This window comes from Apodemus sylvaticus, chromosome 16 (assembly GCF_947179515.1).
Source record: "Apodemus sylvaticus chromosome 16, mApoSyl1.1, whole genome shotgun sequence".
NCBI lineage: Eukaryota > Metazoa > Chordata > Mammalia > Rodentia > Muridae > Apodemus > Apodemus sylvaticus.
Window position 1 is genome coordinate 65,065,263 of NC_067487.1, and position 15,911 is coordinate 65,081,173.

General features: G+C 43.0%; 1 protein-coding gene and 1 pseudogene across 5 annotated transcripts in view; both read left to right on the forward strand.

Annotated features, from left to right (window-relative positions):
- Nucleotides 1–15,911, forward strand: part of Sv2c (synaptic vesicle glycoprotein 2C) — a 185,536-nt gene that overhangs the window by 22,383 nt on the left and 147,242 nt on the right. The window lies entirely within an intron of this gene.
- On the forward strand, nt 4,553–4,652 carry LOC127667207 (uncharacterized; annotated as a pseudogene).

Sequence of the window (15,911 nt, forward strand, 5' to 3'; positions counted from 1 at the left end):
GGGCCTGAGTTTGGCTTTCCAGAACCCAATGTGAGAGCAGACTAGGATGGTATTTGTTTGTAATTTCGGGGCTGGTGTGACAGAGGCAAGTGGATCGTTGAAGTTAACTGGATAGCTAGTGTAGTCAATCAGTGGCCTTCAGTTTCAGAGTAAGAATCTATCTCAAAAACAATAGTGCTGAGGAATTGAAGAAGACATTCAACACTGACCTCTGGCCTCTGCATATACATGCATGCACATCTGTGTATGTATACCACATACACATATGCACAAGACAACAGCAACAACAAAGTAAATTAAGCAAGATAATCCATCATGTCCACAATTGATTGGTTGAGCAGGGGATAGAGAACAGAACTAGAAAACATGGGTTCACTCCCAGCCAGTGGCAGCTCACAACGATCTACAACTCCAGTTCCAAAGGGTACAGTATCCTCTTCTGACCTCTATAGACATTAGGCACACGCATGGTATGCTTATATGCATGTAGAGAAAATACATAATTAAAATTTTTCTTTCCAGGATTGGAGGTGCACACCTTTAATCCCAGCCCCTGGGAGGCAAAAAAAGATAGATCTCTGTGAGTTCTGGGCCAGCCTGGTCTACATAGTGCATTCATTCCAGGACAGCTAGCACTACATGGTGAGACCTTGTCTCAAAAAAAGGCAAACAAAAACCTTAAAAATATTTGAATTGCAGTTACTTCCCCCACACGCATGGCTGTCAGAGGACACACAGTTGGTCTTGGTTACTTCCCGCACACGCGTGGCTATCAGAGGACACACAGTTGGTCTTGGTTCTCTCCTCCTGCTGTCTGGGTCTCAGGGATCCAACTCAGGAGCACAGGCTTTAGCTGTGAGGCCATTGTTGGAAATTTTAAAGAAAATGTTTTCTGTTTTGAATTTCCAATTACATTCTCTGTTATAACACTGCAATGACTATTTAGAAGTATCACCAAATAGAAATTGTTATTTTACACACACACATCGTGCGCACACACACACACATACACACTCACACAAATGGACCAGAGATCCTTTAATTGTTTGTTTTCAAATTATTTCAAGTTTTATTGAATTATTAGTTTTCTATTTTGATGTTTATCAGAAACTAATATGCTATTCCAAAATACTGTAAGTAATGCACATAGTTAATGCTTCCTTGGGATTTGCTTGAGAAGAAACACATCCAGTGGAATGCCAGCTAGATTAATTTTCCACAGCATATGTGTTTAACAAAATAGAGAAGCTCCTCTGTGGGGTTTCAAGCTCTGAGGGCTGAAGCACAGATATGAAAATGAAATTTCTGGTCTCACTGAAACTCAACGCAAAGAAGTCAAGACTGCAGCCTGTGGCTGACCTTGCTTAGGTCAGTGGGCTGCTCTGTGTTGATTCATGAATGTCATTCTTCGTGTTACTACTGCCTTTTAAAAGGAGTCTTTACTATTCTGTCTTACTATTCATTTTAGATGCATATAACCAATTCTATGAAGTAATTGAAAGTCACAAATTTCAAATAATAACTAACAGTGAGAGACAATTTAAGCATTTTCTTTCCAATTTGGTTTCTGGGGTTTTAACTTCCCATTAGCTTAGGAATTTGTTGTTGCTTTTCTATGAAAAATGAGGGTGCTTTTATAGAGCAGTTTAGGTATCATCCTCTGATAATCATCAAAAGTCTCAGAAGTCCCTAGTAATGAATGCAGTTTCCACGGCATCCCCACTTTTCCTTTATGTTCTGTGCTTTTTAATATTGAAAATATCAGCTTGCTTTATAAACTTTAAGAGGAAACAGAAAACTCAGGTCTCACATATGTGCTTAGGTCTCTAAAATCTGCATTGACTTTCTTCCAGATTTATAAATTTTTCTTTTTTATTCCAGAAAAAATAGACTAAGACTAACCACCTGCTTTTAATCATTTATGGAGATCTTACTGGGATGAAAAGTTAGGCTCATCTCCAAGACTGCTTTATCTCACTCGCAGTTATATTAAAAGTCTTCAGATGGGCTATCTGCAGCCAGTAGTGTGCAGATGGTTGCGTGTTTGTGAAAACCATTAACTGCCTGAGGTCCCTAAGTACTGCCACGGAGCTGGCCACGGTGCTGAAATGCTTGGCCAGCTGGACTCCAGGACAAACAAGGACAGCATTTCCTCAGGTATTTATTTGGTGAGGGAATTGAAGCTAAATCCAGAGCACAGTTCTCCAGCCAGCAACAGTGCTAATGATCAAGGTATTATCTCTCTGCTTTAAAGCTACCGTCATATGTTCTGTTCGTCATGAGGGAAAGTGGAGTCATAGACGACTAGATTCCTGAGATGGTTCCCAGTTAGGCTTGGCCAAGAGGAGATTGAAGAGAAATGGAGAGGCTAGGGGAGGGAGAAGGCTTCACTTTCCCATTTGCTTCCTGTGGATTCTGTCCACAGAAAATTTCTACTGTCGCAACGATGGCATCCTCTTGCTTCAGAACAAAAATTTCAGTTTTCACTTTCGAGACAATTGAAAAGCTGCCTGTGTGCATTGAATGGTATCCTCATAAAGACCTGGTTTTTTTTCTAGGGCTCCATAATATGACTTTATTTGTAAATAGGGTCTTTTCAGTCAAAATAGTTAAGCATCCTCATTGCAGAGCAGGAATCTAAAATTCCACTCAAGAGTCTTTTCCTGGTCTCTCAGATCGGGTAAGAGCAGCTGATTTTTTTTTTTTTTTTGACAGTCTGATTTTCAGATCTGTGGCCCTCCTGTAAACTTGGGTCAGAAATAAAATTCCTCGTCTTTGCTCTCCCTCCCCCTGACCCTCCCTGGACTCGGGAGGCAGCTTTTACGGCAGCTGCCACCTTGACGATACCTTGGACTTGTCTTTCATCTTTCTATTAGCTGTTGACTTGATCCTTACTTACATAAAGTTTCCTCCTTTTGGTCTCTTGTCTGGAGCCTGACGACTGGAGACCTCTTCCTTGGGTCTTCACATGACTTCCCAGTGACGTCACACTCTTTGTCTTTCTTCTCCATGTGGATCCCTTCTTGTTTGACTTTGGTGGCATGTCCCCTTCCCCCAGCCCACCTCTTAGCCTTCATGAGCCAGGCTGTAACCCTCTCTTCTCCTCTTGTCTCCTCTCTCCTACTGTCTTCTTTATTCTTCCCTTGCATTGTTTTCTGATGATTCCTTTCATTGTCTTTAAAATCCAGTCATTTGCATCTGCTTGGTACTGGCTTCTCCCTTAGCTTTATGATAGATGCAAAAGCCAGACTGACTCTGAACCCTTCTCTATACCTCACACCAGTTCCTGCTGCCTCGTTATCCTTCCTCTACTTCGTAGACACTCAATTTTCTCCCTTTTTTTCTTAACCTACATCAGAAAGTCCTTGTGCCTTTAGCTTTAAATTATAACCAGAATCTGACCACTTCCCATCATGTCTACTGCCGCACCCAACAATAGTTGAAGCACCAAAGCCCCGCCCCTCCTTCACTGTCTCTATTATCCCGGCCTTTGTCCTTCAAAGAAGATGCAGAGTGTAGTTGGAGCACTGCCTGGAGTGGAGTCCAATCACATCTCTTCTCTGCTCAGGACTCTGCAGGAGCCCAAATCCTTCGGAGAATCGCAGGTTTCACAGGATCCCACCCCTTACTGCCTTTGGGAGTTAGACACTGGCTGTTCCTCTTGTTACTCTTGTCCAGCCTCGCTGCTGGGAACTCTCCATTCCTCTGTTACACCATGTGTAAGCCTCGCTGAGGGATTCTGTTCTCTCCCTCCTGCTTCAGGCGTTCTTGATCCCTTTATCCTTTCAAACGACTCTTTCCTCCTGTATGTCTCCTCTCAGTAAAGCCCTAATTGAATTACCCGATTATAGCTACATCCAGATCACTCCCTAGGTCTCATTGCCTTTATTCATTTTTTTCTTTTAACAGAGCTCACCTTCAGCAACTGCATGCTTCTTTTCACATTTTTCTTTGTCTGTTAGCAAGTCCATGAAGCAGGGCATCTTTCTTGTTTTACCCCAAGTGTCAAAAGTACTTGACACAAAACTGAAGTCTACAAGTACATACCCAATGATGAAAGAATGAAGACATTCAGATATTAACTCAAGAGATATACCGAATGCTTGAACTAATGCACCCCCCACAAAATGAAGACAGAAAGGATTAACTAATAACAGAACTGATTAAATAGTCGAATGGAAAAATAAATAACTCTAATATTTAACTTCTTAGGAACATCAGTGAGCATTGAAATGATTAACACATTTGGAAATTTCTTCAAGTGTAAAATGGAACTGCAAAATCAATCTTTTTGCTTAATTCTGGCATTGGACACTGGTAGAATCTTGTTTCTATTGTAAATCCAAGTATTTAATATACTCTTACTTTTGTGAATATAATACCAACCTTTAGGCCATTAAATACAGTCTAACAAATGCTCCTATCCATCAGTGGGCTGACCCAGAGTCAGATCTTACAAAATCACAATCCAAATAGAACAAGTAAATAATAGTTACCAAGTGACACATTCATTTAGCACTGTGTTGAGTGGGGAGGAATTGTCTACATATAAGCTCTCTTGAAGCACATGAACTAAACCTGGCATGACACAATGATTAGCATAGTTCCCATACAAGGATGGCATGCAAATTGGAGAAGCATTCCATATTTTAAAATAATTATAATTAAATAAGAAAGAATTGAGAATTGATTGCATGAAATATATGAAGAATACTTAAGGAACCCTTAAGAGGATCAGTTTTCTCAGTAGAATTAAATTTTATAGAGCTCTGTTAAAGACTGGGCCTTTTTAATTCTTTATTCTTTTTTTTTTTTTTTTTTTGGATAAGGTGTCTTGTGAAATTCTAGCTGACCTGGAACTCACTATGTAGAACAGACTGGCCTCAAACTTGTAGCAATCCTCCTGCCTCTGCCTCCTTAATGCTGGTATTATAGGCATGTGCTACCACACACAGCTAAAATATTTTGTTTTTCAAACCAGTAAAACATTTACAGATCCTTTTAAACTTTACAGAAAACCAAAATATGCAAGAATCACATCTGAAGAAAAGGTCATTCACACTTAGTTTATACAACAAAGTAGGAAAATGTTAAAGCTATTTGTTTTTCATAGGCTTTTTGCAAGTGTTTGGCTCTACAAAGCACAAGAAACCTTTCTGGGGTGGGTGCTGGCCCACTTGATTGACAGGTGGAGAGTCAACAAATGATCAGAAGACAAGAAAGCAGCATTAGAATTTTTTTTTAAATATTTAGGGTTTTAAAAATTCTTGGTTTTTTTTTTTAAAGTAAAGGATGTCTCCCACATAAGAACAAAAGAGGACGGCTGTACTGGTAAAAATATGGGAACAGGGAGATGGAGGGATCGAGACAAGGCAAGGTTAGGGACCACAGGTGCAAAACATCACTCTTAAGAAGCGTGTTAATGTGTCGGTGTGTTCTTGTAAAGTTCCTGGGCCCAGAGCTTTTTACATTCTGCTCCTCACTGTGTCTGTGCTAGATGGTTTTATGGTGATGTGACAGAGACTGGGCTCATCTGAGACAAGGGAACCTCAATTTTTAAAAAAAAAAAAAAAAAGCCCCCATAAGATTGGGCCGTAGGCAAGCCTGTTAGACATTTTCTTAATTAACGATTGATGTGTGAGGACCCAGTCCATTGTGTGGGGTTGCATCCTTGAGCAGGTGGTCATAGGTTGTGTAAGAAAGTAGGGCGAACAAGCCATGATGAGAAAGCCAGTAAGCAGCACCCCTCCATAGCCTGTGCGTCAGCTCCTGCCTCCGGGCTCCTGCCCCGCTTGAGCCTCTGTCCTCATTTAACCCTTTTCCTCTTCAACTTGCTTTCACTCATGGTGTTTCATCTCAGTAATAAAAGCCCTAAGGCCGTATCCTCTTCTACAGAATGAGATGTTTGTATTTTGTAGGAAAAGCTATATCTGTTTTCCTTGGGTCGCCATGTTAGCACTTAACCTTTGTGGGTAAGAAAGACTAGTTCTGTTTCTGGCCAAAGCTTCATATTACGCCTTGCTCTTTGACCTGGGATCACATGGATATAAAATCCGAGTCCAACATTCTCAACTTACAGCAAATGGGGATACATTGTCAATTTAGTTAATTGTGTTTTTTGTTCTATGTAGATTGGTTACTTGTTTGGCATAAAGAGGGATTGACTGACTTTGGTGCTGTCTGTTGGTGTCTTCTGCTAGCTCAGGATTAGCCGAGGGTTCCCTGCTAACTGGCAAACAAGGGGTGTGAGCACCGGCTTCCCTACCCTTTATCCCTTGATGGTTCTTGTGAATTATGATTACGGAATCAATGGATTTTTTGTTCTCATGAGTAGAATATTCAAAATGGCAATCTGTTGGAGAATTAATTTCCAAAGTGTAACTGGTTATAGTGTTATTACGTATAACTGACACTTGAGCTTTCAATGATGGTGTGTAAAAGAAAAAAAAATCAAGGGGAATGATAGGATCGTTTCCATTCATGCTCATAAATATGCGTTCTCTTTTTTAAAAAGTTGTGTGTGTGTACACACGTGTATCTTTTCTGTGTCTGTTTAAACATAAGTCATGGCATGTGCAGTTGCCAGCAGATGCCAGAAGAGGGTGTCAGACACCTGGAGGTGCAGTTCCAGGTGGTTATGAGCACTTGCTGTGGGTGTTAGGAACTGAATTCAGGTCCTCTGGAGAGCAGCGAGTGTCTTTGGGACTGGAAGGATCTGAACCTGTATACAGGATAACACTAATTACAATACAGGTCAATAATGAATCACACACTTAATCAGATATAAGTTAATTTCATGTAGTCACTTCTCTTTAAGATTTCTGTCAGCTGAACAGTGTCTCACCAGTATGCATACTCAGATCCAAATCCCCAATATCTACGAATATGACCTTGTTTGGAAATAGGATCTTTGAACATGTAGTCAGTTTAAGGTGGAGTAATAGCTTGTCTGGTAGCCTTACGGGAAACTTGGGCTCAAACATAGGAAGCAAGTCATGAGAGCTGTGGTGGAAAGTGAAAACACAGAGACAATGACTGCTGGGACCCAGGATTGCACCAAAAATGATGGAAATGCCAACGGGAGACACTCTGTGGGTTTCAGAGCCAGCTATGCCACTCCAACACTGTGACTGTCAGAGCACTGGTCCATGACTTGAACCCACATGATATTCTATCTGTACTAAGTAGTTATGAGAATCGAGGGTGATGGTGCATGGGAAATACGTAATAAATGCTGTGTGCTACATAGATGGCACACTGCAGATGCCTGTCCCCACACATCCAATGGCTGAGGGTTGAACCCTGGCCATATTGTAATATCAGTATCATTCTGCATAAAGAAACACTTGAGGAAAAGAGGTCTGCTTGGCTCTATTTACCTTGAGAGAACTTATGGGGGAGAGGGATCTTTGAAAGAATTAGGACCAAAATAACCTTAGGCAGATGATACCATTTCCAGGAAGCGAATAGTCCACTCATTGTATCTTTGTTGTTCTGTTATATTTTTCTTTGTTTTGTCTAGTAAGTAGGGCATCCCTCCAAACCTCCCTCTCTCGAATGCCCCTGGGTCCTTTCTTATTTGGTGACAGCTATAATGTAGAGACCACAGTGTCTTTCTCCATCTAGCAGAGGTGGACAATAAGCCCATTCTCCTGCCTCATCAAACACTGTGATGCATTTTGGGGAGCTATGATTACAGTAGGGTCCTGCTTGAGAGTGTCTGTTTAGGTCACAGGCTATCCCTCCTTCTCCCTGGTCTCCTTGCCTACCCTTCCCCCGCCCCCATTCTGCTTCCTCACAGGGAATGCCTACCTTGGGCATCAGAGAATGCCACTGTGACCTGGGAAAGTAGACAGGGGTAGGGGTCTTTTATCTGGCAGACTTTAAGTGATAAGTTCCTTCATGGCTATTGTTTTAAAATCTAGACCTGTTTTTTTTCAGAGAATGATGCAATTTCCGAATGAGGACTTTCGTGATGAGTGTGTGAAGCGTCTGAGTGTGAACTGTGTGGAAGTCAGTCAGAAGTGAAGCAAGGCTCCCCTGAAGGGGATGTGTTTTTGTCGTTCCCCTTTGCCTCACAGTGCATTTCCCTGTTAACTATGGGGCTGTGGAGACTGTTCCTGCTGCTGGATCTAGAGACAAAAGATGAAAGTAAATCTCTGCCTTCAGCGGTGCTGGCCAGGAAGCTCCTTTTGCTTTCCCAAGATGGGATCAAGAAAAATACAAATAAGTGTTCTCTCCCGGGGTCTTACTGCCAAGTGGGCTGGGCTGCTCTGTGGTGTGTGAAGCACGCTGATCACAGAGGAAGCCTCCCTCCTTGTTTGTGAGCTCTCCTCATTGGCAGGACCAGATCCATGCTTGACTCCTGATGTGACTCACCACAGAGCTGGTCCCCAGGGTGCTCCTGGAGGAAACTTTGCTAAGGAAGAGCTCTGAGGTGTGCATTTGGTCATGCCACCTGACCTTTCTTAGGAGGCACATGCTGCATGTTAGCATTTACAAGGTTCTGAGAAGGCCAGCAGGTAGAACTTATCTTTGCCCAAGAGTATCTTTACCTGACTTTATTGTTTATTCTTGTTTGTTTAACAAATAGTTTTAGGATGTGATCATGTTCTTTTAGATGTTAGGATTTAGATGAAAAATGACCCAGGGAGAGTCTTGCTTGTTGTAAGGGTTGTGGGGTAAGTCAGACAATGAATAGTTAGTTCTGTGTACTGTGTTGTCAGAGTGGGATATGATCAAGGGTCCTGCTCAGGAATGCTGACGTAGGGACGCTATGTCCTAGGGCTCTATGTGGTGCCACTTTTAGCTTTGTTTACTTATTTTCTTACTTATTTACTTATTATTTATCTTTGGAAAGCAAACTTTATATGTAGCTGAAGATGATCTTTACTTCCTGACCCTCTTGGGTATGACTTCCAGAAGAAAGTTGAGGGGGGGGGGGTCTCCAGCAGTGAACCTAGGGAGCTGGATCAGGTCACATGGGGCCAGGGGCATGGGAAGGAAGCCCCTCAGGGGCTTACAGAGGGGATTAATGTTTTCTGTCATGTGATTAGATGGATTTCTGTGACTGATGTGTGGAGAAGAGACTCCAAAGGGCCAAAGATAGGTCCAGTAACTCAGAGAGGAGGCCCTCAGAGTGTTCAGGTAACATGTGATGTTATTTAAGGCAGGTGACCTGCTCAGAGATGGGGAGAAGGTTTTCCGGATGTTCTTAGCTGCAACTTCTTCCTTCTTCTTTAAGAAAAACTTCTAAGTTTTTCTTGTGATGAATTTTTGGGAGCACCCCTATATATGATCAATTGCTAATCATGTCTCTGTGTTGGTGAGGAATAAACTTTTCTGCAGTCCATTTTGCAATGGGTTTGGAGCCCCCAAAGCTAACAAGAAACATCTTACTTTTACATGTGGTCAAAGCTGAATGATACTTGGCTCTTGAAATAAGATAGTTCCAGTATTTAGCATGGCTGTGTGCAAAAGGCTCAGACTATGTTTGGGTTGTAGGCTTTGTGGTTTACTTTAAATCTATATCGAATTCTTATTATATATTTTCATTAGCCAGTGATCACGTCTACTTGTCTACCTTTGGGCTAATTAGCTCAGTTTAGGCCCTCTTTCATTCCATGGTATCAGCGTGTAGATCCTAGGATGTTGTAAGGCAATTGACTGTAGTGTGTTCCCACAGGAAGTAAAGTCCCTAGATGAAGAGCACTCAGAGGCCTTTATTTCATTTCTGTGTGCTTACATTTGGGGGTGGCTTGCACCCAGTGCATAGCAGGTCACTTTGCTGCATGCAGTGAACTTTGAAATTGTCTCAGGCACTAAAGAATCCAAGACCAGCCAAAACATTGTCCCTTCCCTTATAGAACTTGGAATTTATCCATGTGTTTGGATGGCTTCTGACTTTCCTTGTGACTATTGCTTTGGGAGCAGATCAGTTTTCAAATACTGATGTAATATTCAGTATCCCGGGTAGAAGGCCCTCAGCCCAGAAGTACCTCCTGTCCTCCAGAATCCAACTTCCATAGCCAACCACTGAGCTTTTACAACTGAGCATTTACAACTTGCACATTTTGTTCAATTTTGTAATTGAGAGAGAAATGTCTCAGAGGAGGGAGAAGCACCCCATCTTTTTTTTATATGTTGTGAATGGATTAGTTCAGCTGTTCTTTTCTCGCAAGACAGTGAAGAGTTTAATATAAAATAGAAGAGTATTCTTTATAGTGATTCCTTTAACATCTTACATTGTTCTTCCTATTACACACACACACACACACACAGAGAGAGAGAGAGAGAGAGAGAGAGAGAGAGAGATGCTTGAAGTAAAGACCTGCCTCTCCAAGCCTATTTCTCAGCCCACAGAACTGCTGTGCACCCGCTGAACCCTGGCGGAAACACACCGAGTGCAGAGTCCTGTGATGGTCCAGTATTCTTGCTTTTTCCAGGCTCCGTGGGAAGCTTGTGCATCCATAACTCTTTGGGTCCCAAAGCTGCCTCTCCCCAGGGCTCTAGAGTACCTGTGGCGATGTTCAGGGACGCTCTGACACCTCCTTTCTAGAGAGCACAAGCTAGGGAAACAATGCATTGGGTATCCCACAGGGACAGTGCTCTGGGGATTTTGTCTCTGTGCTCAGGTGGTGCCCAAGTAAACACAGGCAGCTGCGTTTGAGGCTGCTTCCAGGAACCTGGTAAAATGAAATATTTACCAAGTAAAACTTAGACAAAGCAGAAAGAAACCATACCGTTTCCAGGCGGTACTGAGGGGGAATGCCCACCAGCCCACCTTGTTGACGTTCCTGGGGCTATACCGGAGTCTGGGGAAGGTTTTGCCTTTAATCAGGGTGATGCAAAGGAGACAGAGTTGATACTCTGGCTATGCTTTTAAATTGCACCAAATCTCTACAAAGTTGCTAACCACATGACTCTGGTTCCTGCAGCATGATGGACAGACAAACTAGAAACAGACATGCCTATTAGAGTTTTCCTTTGTGTGCTAAGCCTTGGGCTTCAGGGCAGTGAAAAAGGGTGGAGAGAGTGAATCTCAGCCCCTTTGACATCCAGCCATGCTCTTAGGGTGGGGCAGGGCACAACCATCCTAGCTTGTTATCATTCTTTCCCCTCTAGAAAGGAAATTTCAGCATCACTGCTGAGTGACGAATTCTGACTACAAGCTACATTCTCCCATTCTCTCATTTCCAGTAAACTAGCATCACCAGCTCGATCCTGTGTGGCCTTTCCAGTTTTAGTCTTAAATCACTGTTCTTGCCCATTTTGAACTAATGCTGTCAGGCTAGTAAGGGCAAAGGCAGTGCTGGGACCCACGAGTGTATCAGACTCATAAACAAGGCCACCATTTATGTCTTAAACGTAGCTCATTTCAGTATGTCTGAGCCACCGCTTTCTCAAGGGATGCTGAGTTTTTGTAAGGATTGGGGAGCAGCTGTGCACCTGTTGTACTGAGGAGACAGATGGGAGATATGACTGCTTTTAGTTTTCCATCTTTGGGTCAAAGCAATTCTTCAAATGAATATTTTAGCTGGCTCTATAGTAGCCTTTAAACATACAAGGTGGACATATCTAGTTTATAGATGATGGGTTGTTTTTAAAACAAAACCCCAAACATTCAATTTTGCCAATAAAGACTCAGGAACCAGATGCTGGGGTGAAAGCCTGCTAGTCAGAGAGAGAGAGAAAGCACGCAGCTGACCTTCCTCCTCACCCAACATCCCAAAAAGAAAGCTCCCCTTCTCCACACTGCCTCCCCAACCCCTCCAACTGAGTGTCCCTCCCTCCTACTTCCTGTGTGTCTCTGTATTCATCCCCCTGACCTCTCTTACTCTCTGTAGGTTTTTTACTCCCCGTCAACTGGCTGCTTGCTCCACCTCTTGGCCTGTGGTCCACTTTATTTATTCCTGTTTATAACAGAAAACTCTTGGATTAAAGGTATGTGCTAGGGCTGAGCCACACCACACCTAGAAACAGGTTTTCCGGTAAAAAAAAAAAAAAAAAAAAAACAAACAAACAAACAAAAAAAAAAAAAACCACAATCTGCTGGGCAGTGTTGGCGTATGCCTTTAATCCCAGCGCTTGGGAGGCAGAGGCAGGTGGGTTTCTGAGTTCAAGACCAGCCTGGTCTACAGAGTGAGTTCCAGGACAGCCAGGACTACACAGAGAAACCCTGCCTCGAAGCCCCCCCCCAAAAAAAACAGCAACAAAACCCCCCACAATCTCAGGGTTTGACATGAAGTATCCTGTAACAGTGGTGTTAATTTCTTTTTATTATTTTATTTATTTCCTTACAAACAGGGAATAAAGGACTCCAATTTTACCCCAGTTCTCATGGAGAGGCTACTGGGCAGAGCCGGGGGTTTTTTGTTTTTGTTTTTGTTTTTAATTGCTTTGACTTTTCATTCATCCTCCTCTGAGGACACTAAACATATAGAAGTCACTGATTCATTATAATATGGTTGTAGTCATAATAAACATGTCTACAAATGTCAAAGGGCAGAGCTAACAGGATCAAGGAAAGATACCATGTCTCCCATGACTGGGTGAAGCTAGCCCCAAAGGAAACCCTTGTTTTGCACCACTAAGCTGTATTCCTCTGTCACTTCCTGCTAAGGCTTGAATATGGTTCATCCCCTTGGGGTTCACGGGGTTCACAGCTTAAGAGCTTGATCCCCAGAGCTTGGTCAGGAAGCGGTGGGGTGTGGATGGAATTACATTGCTATGGCTCTGCTCTCAAAGGATTAATGTTGGTCTCCTGGAGGGAGTTTACACTCATGGGTTATCATGTAAAGAGCAAGTCTGGCTCCTCCCTGGTCTTTGGCTTTCTGACTTGTCGTGGAATCTCTTCTGCATGCAACCATCTTCCTCTCTGCTTCTTTGCCCTGTTGTGTCTTGGCTGAGGGTGCCTTGTCAGAGGTTGAACAAAGAGAATCGCATGCTCTTGGGCTCTTAGACTCTAAGCTAAACTCTAAGTTTTATTGAGTAGACAGGCTACAGTGTTTTGTTATAGCAATGGAAAATGAACTGATGTATCTCTGTATTCTGTGTTCATCTAAGACTCAAACACAAGGCTCTTCCCATAACCTTCAAAGTCCCCAATGATCTGTCCCTAGTTACTTCATTGATTCTTCCCAGTCCCTGACTCTGTTTACCTACCCACCTTCTCTGACTTTCTCCACTGGACAGCCCTCTTGCATGCTGTTCTGTCTGAACTCCTGGGCAGCAGCATGACTTACATCCTAGCTGGGGTCAACTCTTATTCAAGCTTCCCTTCCATTCAGCACTCCCTGGACCACGCCTCCTCTAAGTCCTCCTCCTCCACTGGGCACCCTGCATGCATGATCCCTGTGGACAGCCACTAGCTATGTGTAGTCATTATGTTTCAAATGACAACTCAGATATAGAACATCAACATGGAGGACCCACGGAGCAGGGCTGCTCTGAATCCCCACCCTGCCTTGGTTTTACTTCTAGGACTAACCACTATATGGAAGTATGCTCTTTTCTTTTCCCCATTGTGATGACTGAGGAAGAAATTCTATACAACCAGAGACTTAGTGTGTCTTGTTCAGTCTTCAGCTCCTTAACTAATGCTTGATATATCTATCACAGGTCCCTAATAAATACTGTGTGATGGTCTTTTAGTCACTGTGAAAATAAACAGGCATCTGCTGCTCTTCACCCCCCTCCCCATCCACCCCCTAGCTATGAACCTTACAGGCAAGGCTTCCTGAAAGGAACTCAGCTCCTGGCTTTAGCCACTGAGTTCCCCTCCCATGATTCTGAGGTCCCAGTGGAAGAAGCAGATTCACAGATGGCTCCTTTCTTTCTTTCCCTCCTTCCTTCCTTCCTTCCTTCCTTCCTTCCTTCCTTCCTTCCTTCCTTCCTTCCTTCCTTCCTTCCTTCCTTCTTTTCTTTCCTTTCTTTCTTTCTTTCCTTTCTTTCTTTCTTTCTTTCTTTCTTTCTTTCTTTCTTTCTTTCTTTTTTCCTTCCTTCCTTCCTTCCTTCTTTCTTTTTTATTAGATATTTTCTTTACTTACATTTCAAATGTTATCCCCTTTCCTGTTTTCCCTTCTGAAAATACCTCATCCCATCCTCCTGTCCCCCTGCTCACCAATTTACCCACTCCTGCTTCCCTGTCCTGGCATTCGCCTATACTTGAGCATCAAGCCTTCTGAGGACCAAGAACTTCTCCTCCCTTTGATGTCCAACAAGGCCATCCTCTGCTACATATGCAGCTGGAGCCATGGGTCCTTCCATGTGTACTCTGGCTAGTAGTTTAGTCCCTGGGAGCTCTGGGGGTACTGGGTGGTTCATATTGTTGTTCCTCCTCTGGGGACTGCAAGCCCCTTGAGCTCCTTGGGTCCTTTCTCTAGCTGCTCCATCGGGGACCCTGTGCTCAGTCCAATGGTTGGCTGGGAGCACCCACCTCTGTATTTGTCAGGTATTGACAGAGCCTCTCAGGAGACAGCTATATCAGGATCCTGTCCCCAAGCTCTTGTTGGCATCCACAATAGTGTCTGGATTTGGTGACTGTATATAGGATGGGTCCCCAGGTTGGGCAGTCTCTGGATGGTCTTTCCTTCAGTCTCTGCTCCATACTTTGTATCTCCTCCCATGAATATTTTGTTCCCCCTTCTTAGAAGGACCAAAGTAACCATACTTTGGTCTTCCTTCTTCTTGGGCTTTGTTTGGTCTGTGAAAGACCTGGCAGTCCCTCAATGTGGAGAGACCTCTGTGAGAATGTCATTGGTCATTTAATGGGAGTGAATGCTCCTTGCTATTTAAGAGCAGGAGTCCTGTGTGGTTGGATTTTTTTCTTTCTTTTAGTTCTCATAATGCAAACTATTTGAATTCTCCTTGGGCATCTGGTTTCCCTAAAGAGCCATAAGATATTGCTGGTGACTTGGGGACTGAATCTAGGAGTACTGAACTCTTTCTAGGCTCCACTGAAGATGTCCTAGGTCTGCTTGCCAGTTCTTCCTGCAGAGCAGTATCTGTGAACACCACAGTATCTGTGAACATGATGTGCTCAGACTTCCCTTGCTGAATCATCCTCTAGTAAGTCTCACTCAGTCTTTGCAGCCTGCCTCCTCTGCTCCTTGATGGATGCACCATAGATGATGATGCTTCACAGGAGACAGCTATCAGACCCTCTGATGTGTCTGACAGGAGCCAGAGCTTGTGGCCAGAGTATATGTCAGCTACCAGACCCTCTGATGTGTCTGACAGGAATGAGAGCTTGTGGCCAGAGTATATGTCAGCTACCAGACCCTCTGATGTGTCTGACAGGAGCAAAAAGAGCTTGTGGCCGGAGTATATGTCAGCTACCAGACCATCTGATGTGTCTGACAGGAATGAGAGCTTGTGGCCAGAGAATATGTCAGCTACCAGACCCTCTGATGTGTTTGACAGGAACAAGAGCTTGTGGCCAGAGTATATGTCATGGTCTGAGAGACCAGTAAGCAAGTATACAAAATAATATAAAAATGTTTCAAATATGCATACTATGTATGTATATACTTTTTAAAAAAATAATTGACACCATAAAGAACTATATAAACTTCACTGAGTAGCATTAATAAAGGCCTGGATAACATATTTATATGTATTGAGCAAGTTGACTATCAGACTTTTTTAGTTCTAGAATTAATTAATTAAACTTAATGCAACATTAATGGAAAATTCTTTGAGGAAAATAAAATGGCTAAGCAGCTCTAAAGCTTATTTGGAAGAGAAAGCAGATGAAAATAATAAAAAATATACTTGAAAAGAGTGAGCCATGAGGGGAGAATGCACTGGTATAAAATATAGCAAAAGATAAAGGGTCAAACAAGGCCAGCCAGCAGCCGAGGGCCATTACTCAGGCAGAATGGGGGTCTGAGAGGCGTGAACACCTCTAA